Genomic DNA, 13,676 nt, shown 5'->3' with positions numbered 1-13,676 from the left:
GGGCACCAGTGGCACCACTGATGGCCACCAGCGGCGCCACAGGCACCGACTACGGGTCTGAAGCTGGAAGAGCTCGCGTTGGCATGACTGGCATTGACCTGGATCGGATACTTGAGGCCCCACTGGCGCCTTGGCCAGAGCCGATGGCATTGAACCCGATGGGGCCCGTTCTGACTCGTGCGGTCCAAGGGCTCACCAGCGGGGTCGTTCTGCTCAAATATGCGGGAGTCACTTCGTCTCCCGATAAGGGGGGGGCGCAAAGTCAACTCAGGCTCCAGCTCCTTGGAGCTGTGCTTAGAGCGTTGGTGTTCTTTACCTCTACTGTCGATGGACGACAGCCGAGGTGAAGATGAAGTCTTCTTCTTCTTATGCCTCTTCCACGAGTGTCCCGAAGACCTCAAGTGGGAAGAAGAGGACTTAGGGCTCCGGGAGCAGTCCCGCAACCTCCCCTTCTTCGATCAGAACCGGGACCTCCGCGGAGCCTCGCTCAACTGTGTCGACTGTAGGGCCATGAGGAGCTTCATCGCCTGCTCCCTCGGCAGTCCGAGCACGACTTCAAGTCGTGGTCACGCTCATAATACCAGAGACAGATGAGATGGGTATTTCTTCCCGGTTTGGCACTTAATGCAGTGGCAGGTACCGCACAGCTTGAAACCTGTCTTCCTTGAAGACATCCCTTGCACACGAAGTGGAGAAATTCCCAAATTCTGCAAAAGTCAATAAAAAATCTGCCAAAAAGCGACAGAGGGGTATCTCTTCCCAGATCGGCACTTAACTGGTGTGGAAAGAAAAGAACTGACGTCCGGGCACCTAGGTGTTGCCTATACAGGTACTGCAACGTCATAACGAATGCCAAAGATATCACGCTGAGCCGAATGGAGCTACCCTACGCTGCGCACAGGTAATATTGCTCAGCAAAAGTTTCCGGATCCAGCCTGACGCCTTGGACGTTCAAAGGTAAGGAATCTGCAGCTATAATTCTCTATCAGATAATGCAAGCAGGACTGACAGAGTGTGTGCATAATGATTCATAGAGTGCCTAAACTCATCAGAGACACTTTCAGTTATAAGCCAGACCTATTGGCATTGCCAGTGCGTGTTCTTCCTCAGCTGTGGTTAGTCTGAAAGCCCTACTTCTATGTAAATACTTCAGTGGGTGCTCTGGGTTACAGTCCTTCATGAGACATGTGAAGAGCAGTTGACTATGAAGACACATTCATTTAATATATTTTGTTGAAGCAGAAAAACTGTTTTTATATATCTCTTTGACATAACATTTAGCAAGAACGAGACCCAGGTCTCACTTGGCTTGCCTACCTTTGTTCACAAGAAATTTAAAACCTAAATCAGAGCTAATTCCTTACCTCGCCCAGTCATTGAAGGAAATATTTCTTAGTCTGTGGTCATGTTGATTGTTGCATTACAGGGCTTTGTTCATCTTGCAAGTTTTAACCTTTCAGTTTCCATGTTCAGGCCGATCTGCCTTAAACCTTGGGTGATTTTAAAAGTGTCAGGTTTCCCTTTCAGTGATTTAAGAGCACAGCAAGAATAATGTGGTTCATATTCTGCACATGTAAACCTTCTCAGATTCCAAATCACCACCCACATATGTTTAATAAGTTGTCTTTCCCCAGTTGCTTTTTAGGTTTCTCCTACACAGTGCATGCACTGTGCTTCGAGATGTATTGTTTACAATTAATTTGACTTACAGCCCACACACAGTATACCATTAGTTGTTTCCATAATCACTCTCATTTGCAATCTTTAGATTGCTTAGCTCCCGTATATGCCACTCTACTCTCCTCCACTCAGTACCACTCCACTCAATGCCGCTCTACACCACTTCACTCTAACCTATGCCACTACACTCCTTTCTACTCAATGCTACTCCATTCTACATCCCTTCACTCTAATCTACGCCACTACACTCCTTTCTACTCAATGCTACTCCACTATATGCCACTCCACTCAACGCTATGCCATTCCACTCCGCTCTATGCTACTCCACGCTATGCCAATCTACAGGCAGAGGGGCCACAGTCCCCCACCTTTTTCCAGACAAGAAATGTGTCTGTCAGGATGAGCAAAGGTCTGCCTGACAGATACTCTCCCTTTTCAGGTCAGACAGCCAGGAGCTGTTTTGTGCTAAATTCAAAGGCTCCTGGCTGCTTGAACTGAACTTTACCAGGCTGAGGATTTCACAGCCCTGTGGGCATGCCCTTGTCCATCTGGAAAAATTGACTTGCGGCCGTCCCCCTCATCAAGAGAGGGAGCATCACTGATTGCCTTGGACCCGGGCTCTTCAGTTTTAAGCCCAGAAGTGCCTAAGGCTGAGTGTTAATCAGTGAGGTCAGCAGACTCATTGACCCAATCCCACTCTGCGACGGCTGAGGGACTGCGACCTCTTCTCAATCACTGACCTACCATTGAGAGGAGACAGCAGTCCCAACCGCCTGGGACCTCCGAGGTTTCCCTCCTGAGCTGCAGCACAGATAACGTTTATGTTTCTGAATGTTTGGTGGGTGCATGTGTGTATGTGTGAATGGATACATTTGTGAGTGAGTGTTGTGAATTGCTGTCTGTGTGTGAGCATGTTAATGCATATGTGAAAGGTGAGTGTGTGTGTGTGTGTGAGTCTGTATTGTGTGAGTGTGTGTGTGTGTGTGTGTGTGTGTGTGTGTGTGTGTGTGGGTATGTGCGTTTGTGGCCCAACTGCCCCCTCCATGCTGGTACTGCACTCCATTCCAATCCACTTCACTCTATGCCAGTATGCTCTATGCTACTCAGTTCTACTCTACCCCACTCCACACACTGCCACTCTATGGCACTCCTCGCCACACTACTCTATTCCACTCTACTCTGCTCCACTCCACAACACTCAACTCTGCCCCATTCTACTCTAAGCGACTCCACTCTACACCACTCCATGCCACTGTACTCCATGACACTCCACGTCACTCTACTCCACACCACTTTATGCAACTCTACTCTACCCCACTCCAGTCTTTGCCATTTTACTCCTCTCCAAGGCACTCCATTCTATGCCACTCTACTCTATGCCATGTTATTCCACTCCACACTATGATACTCTGCAGCACTCTCTGCACTCCACTCTATGCCATTCTACAATATGCCACTCCACTCTACACCATTCTACTCTATTCTACACCACTCCATTCCACTCTATCTCACCCAACACCACTTTACTCTACCCACTCCACTTTACGGCACTCTACTCTGTGCCACTCTACTCTACACCACTCGATGTCACTCTGCGAAAGTCTAGTCTACGCCACTCTACTCTACTCCTTTGCACACCACTCAAGGTTCAAGTTTATTTTTATTTGTTTTGGTACTCCACTGAGGACCACAAATATTATACAGATAAAATTCAATTACTACAGCATTTAGAACTTCTCATGTTAGTACAAAGATAAAAAAGGTTTTAAAAATGTATACAATTTATAACATACTAGTTCATTCGGGGGAGATTTGCATACTATAATTAATTCCTTTACGGTGGTAATACGGCATCTGACATATATGGGGTATAGATGTTTTGCCCTTGCTGCTACTACTTTTGGATTGGGACAGGTGAACAGTAGATGCTCTAAGTCTTGCTCCCCGCCATTACATAGGCTGCATAATTTGGTTTCGTTTGGATGCCATTTCGCTGTTATAGTTTGGACGGGTAAAAAGCCCAGCCGAAGCAGGATGATTGATCTCCTAGCGCCATGCGTGAGATTAAAATCTATATATTTCTGCATTTTCTTGAGTACCACTGTTTCCGTAATGTTTTTATATAAAGTTAATTTGGCGCAATGCGAGGAGTCAAGTTCAAAGCTAAGTCTTGGGGTATAGCATTTCAGAAAAAGTTTCAATTGAGATGGTGTCCAAGTTAGCAGCAGATTGACATTAATATCCGCCAGTTTAAAGGCAATAGACATGTTTATAAAGAATACATGTTTCGATGAGTCGCAGTCAAAGGTCTCTGCTTTGAGCAGGGAGCGAAGAGTCCCATCCTTCGCATGTAGCAGGTTGTACGCCCACCTAATCACGTTGGCGATACCTTTAGAGTAAGAGCTCGTAAGTGAAAGTTCAAGGCGGAGAGCTTGTACTGGAATAGATTGCGATACCTTTAACATTCTCCTTAGTATTTTTCCTTCTTTTAGGTCCAGGAATGACCACTGTTTGATTGGAATGTATTCCAAGGCGTATGATAGAACTGAAGGTATCTTCACACTGTAGACTTTTAGCACTCTACTCTATGTCACTCTGCTCCGCTCCATGCCACTCTCCTCCACTCTATTCTACACCAACCACTCTACTCTATGACACCCCCTTCCACACAATGCCACTCTACAGCACTCTACATCACTCTACCCTATGCTACTCTACTCTACGCCACTCCTCCCCACTCCGGTGCAATCCACTCTACGTCCCTCCACTCCGTGCCACACAATGCAACTCTACCACACTCTATGCCACTGTATTCCAAAACCCACTGTGCCACTCTATTGTACATCAATCCATTTCACTCTTCGGCACTCTATGCCATTCTACAGCACAACACTCCACTTTACGCCAATCCACTCCACTCCACTCTACCCCACTCTTCTCTGTACCGCTCTACTCTAATCCCCTCCTGACTAGAGACCACGCTGCTCATTTGAACCCGGCTCTGAAAGGGACACGCACGCAGCACCGGTCTGATTAAGAGACCACGCTGCCTCGGGAGATAATCGCTGCACACCATTACTGCCACGGTGACGCTCCTTTTTAAAAAATTGTTGCACTTCCTATTTTAATCTTTGCCACAGCTACGCTAGTTTTAAAAAATTGCTGCTTTCATGCCATATTCTCATACAAGTCTCATCTGATGCTTGACACTCTGCACTTTCCCCGCAAGTCCTGCTAGCTCTGCCCTAACATCCCGGTCTGTCACGGCAAGTGCCGATTGAACGGAGGGTGTAGACAGGCCAGACCTGACTGACTTCCTGCTGGGGCATTTCCGGCGCTGCGGGCGTGTAGCGGTCTAGTCGACCGACGACCAGACGCTTCATAAGCAATGTCAGGTCAGATGCGCAGTGGGCGCGCCAACGACGCGCCAAAGGCAAGCCCGTCTGCACCGTCCGCGTCTGGACCGGGCCTTGGGACAGACCCCTACTCCTCCCAAGACAGACCCAACCATCATTCGATTTTCACGGAAGGAGTTACTTGCTCTCAGGCCAAAAATAACCTGCCCCATACTACCATGTTTGCCAGACACCAATTCATGTCCTAGCTGTAAACTATCTTTGAATACATCCGGAAGAGAAGGATCGATCACCAGAGGTTCTCAACTGAAGAGTTTGCCTCGCAAAGTTTTCAGGGCAGGTCTAATTAACACACGATCATTAGTTAAACATAATTCCGAAACAATGGAACTTATAGAAACCCAAAACCTCGATATCCTTTTAATCACCGAGACCTGGGCAGACGAAGCTTCCAACATTGACCTAGTACTAGCAATCCTGGAAGGATACTCAATAACTAGAGCAGACAGGAAGGGGAAACGAAGGGGGGACCTGGCCATTATTCATCTAAGTGTCCTAAGGACTAAAGGCCTAAATGAGGGCAGTAATCCAGACTGTGAGATGCTGCATTTTCAAATAAACATAACCAACAATGACACGTTTAAGGGCCTACTCATCTATAGACCACCTAAAGCGACATCGCTGACACAACTATTGATCCCTTTCTTAAAGTCAAGTGTGAAGAACACGGAATCTCCGGTCCTGGGTGATTTCTACCTGCACCTAGAAAAGAGCAAGGACATCAGTACATTAATACTGACAAATGCTATGTCAAATTTAGACATGAAACAGATTGTAACTCAAAATACCCATGATGCTGGCCACACGCTAGATGGGATTTTCACATTCAACAAGAATATTTCACTATTAGAAATCCTTCCGGTACCATGGTCGGACCATAAGCTAATAATATTCGATATAAAAACGAGAAAATCATTAGCAGAAACTGTTCCACTCGGTAAGCCCACCTGCGCCCCCAATTGGTCAAAAATCAACTCCTCGCTTCTTGAGGAACACTTGACTAATTCAATTCCAGAACTTGACAATGACTGTAGTACAGCCTCAAATCAAATGTCTACCTGGATAAGAGCTGCCATAAAAGTAGCAGCTCCAAATATTAAATAAACAGCAAGAAGGAAATCGCCCTCCCAACCTTGGTTCACAAATGCGTTAAAAACACAGAAACAAACTTGTAGGAAATGGGGAAAAAATGGAGGATGAATTATGAGTCTGGACCACGAGAGACTTATAAAGCCTCACTGGCTACCTACAAGAAATTGATACTAGCAGAAAAAAGTAAATACTTCACACGAAAAATAGAGGAAGCAAAAAACTCGAGCAGAGAACTCTTTACCATAGTAAAAAAATTAACAAAAAATGACAGCTCTGCGCCTGCTGAAATCAGCACCGAGTTTTGCAATATCTTGGGCCAGACAAAGTAGGTAGTGTTTATGAGTCCTTCAAAAGTACAGCTAATAGTACATGCAATTTACCAAATAGGGAAATGAATGACCTCCTTATATCACCGACAATCGGACACTCTTTCCAATTTCACCCTCCTTCCACTGATCAGATTCTTCAGATTGTTAGGCAAACAAAGTCAGGAGGCACCTCCGATCCATGTCCACCCAAGATAATGCACCTTTTTCCTGAACTATTGAGTGAACAATTAGCATTGCTTTTCAAAGAAATAATTAAAACCAACCACTTCCCGGAGACTTGGAAAACAGCATCAGTGCTCTCACTTCTAAAGAAATGCACTCTGGACCCACAAGAACCGGGCAACTATAGACCCATAGCAAGAATACCCTTTCCGGCTAAAGTTTTGGAGAAACTACTGAACAGGCAGCTGTCCCAATTTCTCAATGAAACAAATACGCTAGACCACTCACAATTCGGTTTTCGAGAAGGTCATGGAACTGAAACAGCCCTGTTGACAGCCACAGAGGAACTTAGGTACATACTGGATGCCGGGGGAAAGGCCGCCTTGATTTTATTAGATCTCTCGGCGGCCTTTGACACGGTAAACCACGATATCCTACTCTGCCGCCTTAGAGATGCAGGAGTGCATGAGTCAGCTCAAACGCTAATAGCCTCCTACCTGTCAAATAGGACTTTCACGGTGGAGTAGGGAGAGGCAAAATCCAAACCTTTCCGCTCCCTGTGCGGTGTTCCACAGGGGTCGTCACTAAGTCCCACTCTATTCAACCTATATGTGGCACCCCTGGCGGCATTAATAAGGGATTACGGCTTTACCCCAGTCTCTTACGCCGACGACACACAAATTGTGGTGTCTATCACTAATACCATTAAAGAGACTGCCGAGAAATTTAAGAAATGCATGGAACACATTTTTCAATGGATGCAGGGCAACTGCTTGAAACTAAATGGAGATAAAAGTGAAGTAATGCTGATGGAGACAGACATGCAAGCCTGGTCGCAGGAATGGTGGGCCAACGTCCTTCCCCAGTTAACATAGTCAGAAATCTGGGAGTTCCCCTGGTCGATATGCTCACATATGAGGCACAAACAAACAAGTTAGCCTCCTCCATCTGGTATATTCTCAAAATGATTAGAAAACTATTACCTTTCATTTCACAAGATTCGCGCAAGACAGTGGTCACTGCAGTGGCGCTGTCTAGGTTGGACTTTGGAAACGCGCTTTATGCGGGGATTCAGGCCAAGCAGCTAGCAACATTACAACGTCTACAAAATGCAGCAGCCAGGCTGGTGTTAGAGATTCCAAAATTTGAACCAGTAGCGCTCAGACTAAGAGGTCTTCACTGGCTGCCAATTGGCAAAAGAGTCAAATTAAAATCCCTCTGTCTGACATACAAGGCTCTTCATAGAACTGGCTGTCAGTTCCTGAAAAATCATTTGAAATGGTACGAGCCCTCTAGATCTTTGAGATCCAGCCATCAAAAAATGGTTCAGGTACCTAGATTTAATCAGGTTCGATGGGGTGGGAGAAGTTTCAGACTGCATGCAGCCAGGATTTGGAACTTGCTCCCAATGTCAATCAAAAATAGCCCCTCTCTGCTCTCTCTTAGAAAAGAGATAAAAACCTGGTTGTTCTCTCAAGTTTTTAACCTTAAATAGAAGCTGGTCTACTATGTCTCACAGCGCCAAGACGCCCATTGGCAATCGCGCGCTTTATAAATCCCAAATCAAATCAAATCAAATCAAATCTTAATCATTCTATGACGGTCCAGCCTATGCCACTCTACTCTATGACTTTCTACTTTTCTCTATGACACTCTACTTTACTGTACGCCACTCTACTGTACACAACTCCCCTTCATGCTGGGCTACTTTATGCGCTACTACTTTAAACCAATCCGCTCTACACCACTCTACTATATGCCACTCCACTCTACACTATTCTACACCACTCCACTCCATGCCACCTTATGCCATTCCACTCAAGTTTAGGCCACTCTACTGTTCTACACTCTATGCCACTCCATGCCACAGAACTTCACTCCACCCTACTGTATGCCACTCCATACCAATCTAATCTGCACCACTCTACTCTATGCCAGTTCTCGACACTCCACTCATGTACTCCATTCTATGCCATGCCACTCTACTGCACTGTTTCCACTCCACTCTATGCCAATCTACTCTGCGCCACTCCAATCTACGGCACTTCACGCCACTCGATTCTACGCAACTCAATTCCACTCTAACTCTATGTCACTCTACTGTAGGTTACTCTACACCATTCCACTTTACGCCAGTCCACTCCACTCTATACCACTCTACTCTAAGACACTCCCCTCAATGCCACTCCATGACAGTCCAGTCTATACAACTATACTCTACTGTATGCCCCTATACTCTATGCCACTCTACTCTACGCCACTCTACTGTATGCCACTCTACTTTACACAGCACCACTTTCTGCCAAGCCACTCTACGCAACTCTATTCTACGCCGCTCTATACCACTGTATTCCATGCCACTCTACCTAATTCGACCACACTCTATGCCAGTGCCACTCTACTCCAGTTTCCTGTATGCCACTCCACTCTACGCCATGTGAATAACTTGTAGCCATGTTGTACAGCGGCCACGGAGATGTACAACAGGGCTAAACGACATTGGCAAAGCCAACAGTTCTCACATAGGCCAGACCTATTTGCTTTGCCAATGTTTTTTTGTAATCTCTCTTGCCTAGGGATGCAATAGGACTGACAAGACCTTTCTGCGATTTAAACCTATCAATACGGATGTTGATCTCCCGTTTCCCCTCCTATACATTTTGACCTTCCTTCAGTTTTAAGGTACTGGATAACTGACTAAGTAGAGCATTGGAAGCAATGAACACCTCAATGCCCTTTCGCCCATCCCCCATCAAAGCTCTCTTCTCCTTTCACATACTGCCCCCTGCCTGTCCCTTGAGTGAACTACACCTCAAGCAGGTTAAACCGGACAGACGCATTTCTAAGAACAAGGAGGCACCGTCAGCCTTCGAGTCGACGTGCCGCGTCCAGGCCCCGAGCATCATCCGCGTCTGATGAAGAAGGGTGCCACTCCAGAACACAAAGCAGCTGTTCAGAGCCAGTGTAGGAGCCAGTGTCTGCCGGTAACACAAGAATGTCTTATTCGCCTCTTTGAAGAGTATCTGTCAAAACGTACAGTAATACGCACACGGAGGCCCTTGACACAATTGGAGCCTCGGGCCGAAAGTATTGTCTTTCCCCTGTGCTAGACTTTATGTCTGCGACGCTTTGCCTTTCTTTGAACGGGCTGAATGGTGAAGTCACATCAGACATTAGCCTTTCCCCAGAAGGATACCCCTTTTCTTTGTGAATAACAGAGCATTCATATTTTCTAGGTCTTTTCTAGTAGTTCAAGTGAGCAATTCAGTGCGGAATGTTGTATAAGGCCCTAATGTTGTGAGCACAACAAACTGTAGTCAGGTTTGACACCTACGCTCACTTAGCATGCGCGCCATATGCCTAGGCCCTAGGGGTGACCAGAGTTTCAAAATGAAAGACCGGAACAGGCCAAACATAGAAGAAGGACTAAAGGGTTACAATTAAAATGGAATAGAGTTAGACATATAAGAAAGGGCGCGCCTGCACAAACTCTCTCTGGTGGCAGTGACCGTCAAGGACTTTGAAAACTATCCTAAAGGTAGCCGTACAAAACTTTTTTCTACACTAACCTCTGCTACTTTATATATAGTTAACCTGCTTTTTTCACCTATAGCATTCGCTTGGTACCTTGATAGGTATTATGAACCTGGTGTATCCAGCATAATGATGGCCAGCTCAGACTCCCTCTGAAGGCTTTAGGCTCTTGTTAATTTGCAGTCTTAATTTACAAAATACTTCATTTTGAAAGCATATGAGTTCCAACTTACCTCATATAATTCCAAATGACATACACAATGCGCCTAAAACATGGATGACTCTAAATTCTAAAGTGAACTTAAAAGAAGGATACGATTACCACAATAAGCTATGCAAGTGTAGCAGGAACTAACCTTCTGTGACCTTGTGCAATGTAACTGGTGCTCATGTAAAGCGCTTAGATACCTTCGATCGAGTTATCGCTATAAATGTGCAAACAAAAAAGAGATGAATCACTTAAGTTGTTTCTGACTTTTAAGGTGTCTGGGGAAGTGAGAGCATATTCAGACTTTCAATGCTGCCTCTCAGCATCACTCAACCCTAATCTGACATGTATGTAAAAGGGATTGCCCGGGGAAATGCTCATTCCATGACGCACAGTCTTCACCCTATGAATCCCATTTGGCAACCACTTCAAAATGCACAAGATACTGGCAGTTGTTCAGACCTACTGTAAGGTGAAATTAGTATATTTAATTTGATTTAGTTGTATTCAGTGTTACAGGCTAGCGTAATGGTTACATTAAGGTCACACTGAAACTAAAAGCTGATGGATGAAAGGCTTGCAAAGTTTTGGGTGAAAGGCTCTGACTTGGCAAACATCATAGTCAGGGTCATAGTTATGGGTTTGGTTGGGGGTGCACGTAGTAAAAAGAGTCCAAAGAGAATGATATTTATATGCAAAAAGTGTCTTCTTTATTTGAGTTTTCTTATCAAAAAGCAGCTTTACATTTATCAACATACATCAGTCAACGCGTTTCTCTCCCTCAAGGGGAGCTTCCTCAGGGCAATTAGATTTATAGTATTCTTTCAGGATGATAATACGTAGAGTATATTAAAGTGTAGCCAAGATGTTTATCCTGGGCCCGGGATGAAAATGACGTCAGTCAGCCATGGTCTTAGCTTAGTAGTTTAGTTGGGCATCAGACCATGTAGAGATGTATATTGTATCACAAACAACAAGATACGATGTTCCCTTAAATTCCTTCGTCTGCAAATTATTGGCGGCGTAGAGTAATCAGGAAGGCCGGTCCTTTTGTTTCAAAAGATCCGACGGAATGCCGCCTCGTGTTTCCTCCTTAACGTCGGTGTGTTGTCTTAACCCGGTCCCGTATATAAGAACAGAGTTTCCAATTTCGAAGTAGTCCGAGTGGCAGGTAACGTGTAGATCCCGTGCGAGGACCAGCTGCTGCTTTTTGTCTCAGGGTCGTAGTTACCAGCGGTGCAGCCAGTTCAATGCATCGGACCTGAGGGAAAAAGCTGCTCAGCTACAACATTCCCTTTAGCTCTGAGTGGGTATATAAATAACCATGTTGGAGTTCCAAAAGTGAATGAGACAGTTAAAGATGACTTACGTTTTTGTTTTTATCTTATCACATTGCTGTGCATTCGAAGACAGGGGTGAAATGTCAATCTAGTCTTCTAACAAACTGCTGCTTATGGTTTTAACATGGAGACTGAGGTTTGTTTTGCTTACTGCGAAGTGTGAGGATTTTGTAAAGTGAACCTGCTTGTGTAAAATGAAAGGCCTTAGAATGGTGTTTTCTTCTAACACAAAAAATGTAAATACCTATAAATGAAATGTATACATATTTCACAATAAATAAATAAGCAGGAAAGCACAAATTAATTGCTTCTTTTCCAAACTCTAAAGTTTGTAAATGAAGATTTTAATAGGGTCAAAACAAATCACAAATGACAAATATTCCCAACTAAATTTCCACACACTATCGTGTGTGAGCTATATCATTTTATCTGTAAAATAATATGTTTGTGAAATGTAATAGTCATTTTAATGGAAAATGCGCTGTTTGTAAATGACAGTCTGCTACCACACCTCGCTTTAGTAATATATTTGTGAAAGTGTGCCCATAAATGCAACACCAACCACACCCTTACCCCTTTCCTGCAGAAGGGGCGTGACTTATTTGCAACATTTGTTCTTTGTGTGATGCTTGAATATTTCACAATCCTTATAAGTGATGTATCATGGGAGCACCACCATTCTGAAAATTAAATTGTTCTAGCACCAGTGCACTCTAGGGCCACAGGGCCTATTACTGCACTGGGAGTTTGCTGTTAGCTGTGTCTGATTCCCTCAGTTGCAGGAGTGAGACTCTGAGCAGCAGAAACTATTGAAACACCTGCAGGGGGCACTGCAGAGGCTCATTGTTCATGCACTGCATTGCCGAGCAGTGGGCATCACTTTTGTAAATGCAAAGCGCCTCATTCGGCTCTGGCTGCCTGATGCCAAACAGAGGTCAAGGAAGCAGTTGTGCCCATGCTGCCGGGTGGCTTCTGAAGACAAGACAGTCACAGTAATCACTGGTTTCAGCCTGATTGGGGGAGAGCAGATGAAGGCAGTTAGTAAAAGAACACTGTCTTACTTTGGACAGAGAGCTGGAACTGGGGAAATTATTTGAAAGTTTTTTTTGTGCTCAATGCAAAAATCAATGCACAGGTAACTTTAAACAACTTCTTTGGGTCACTCACGCACAATTGTCTTACTAAAACCAAAAGGAGGAATAGTTATTCTTCTAAGACCCATGTTAACTGGCCAGAATTTAAGGAAACATGATGTTGCCCCCAGATCGAGAATGTGAGAGATGGAGAACCCAAGTAACTGTTACTTTGTTGTATTAGAGGTGGGCGAGCCAACAAAGTAACAGGGAGAGACAAGTTAAGGGTCTGTCTTGGCTCTAAGAACACAAGCACCAGTTGAGCCATGGGAACAAATGGCTTGATAATCGTGCAACAAATATTATGTAAAAATATGATAAAGTGTCTTCAAAGTTCAAAAAACATATTTCATTGCAAGCGTTTCACACAAGTACATTCGATTATATCACTACATTGAGAGGCATTTATTAAAAGTGATAGTTTTTAAACATGACCTTAGAATCATTCATGCCCCCGAAACCTCACTCCAAAGACAACACCATTAGTGAACAAAGATGTGAATCAGTTGTCTTGCACCCTATATGCAGGATATATTTTTATTTTAAATGAACTAAAATTATAGTCCAATAAGTCAAACAAGAGATTTTTGTACAGCACATATCCTCACGTTTTTCAATGTTTTCTCATATGCAATAATTAAAAAAATCGGATGCACAATAAATTTAAATAATTGCCTAAGATCCCACATTTTGGTCGAATTGCCAAGCAGGTATTGATCACAGGTCTTCTGGTCTCACACTGTAATTCAGTCACTAGTTTGATATCCCTTTCTTGCTCCTAC

Source organism: Lissotriton vulgaris, chromosome 6, assembly GCF_964263255.1.
Source record: "Lissotriton vulgaris chromosome 6, aLisVul1.2, whole genome shotgun sequence".
In the NCBI taxonomy this organism is placed as follows: domain Eukaryota; kingdom Metazoa; phylum Chordata; class Amphibia; order Caudata; family Salamandridae; genus Lissotriton; species Lissotriton vulgaris.
Note: the sequence above shows the minus strand (reverse complement) of the source record.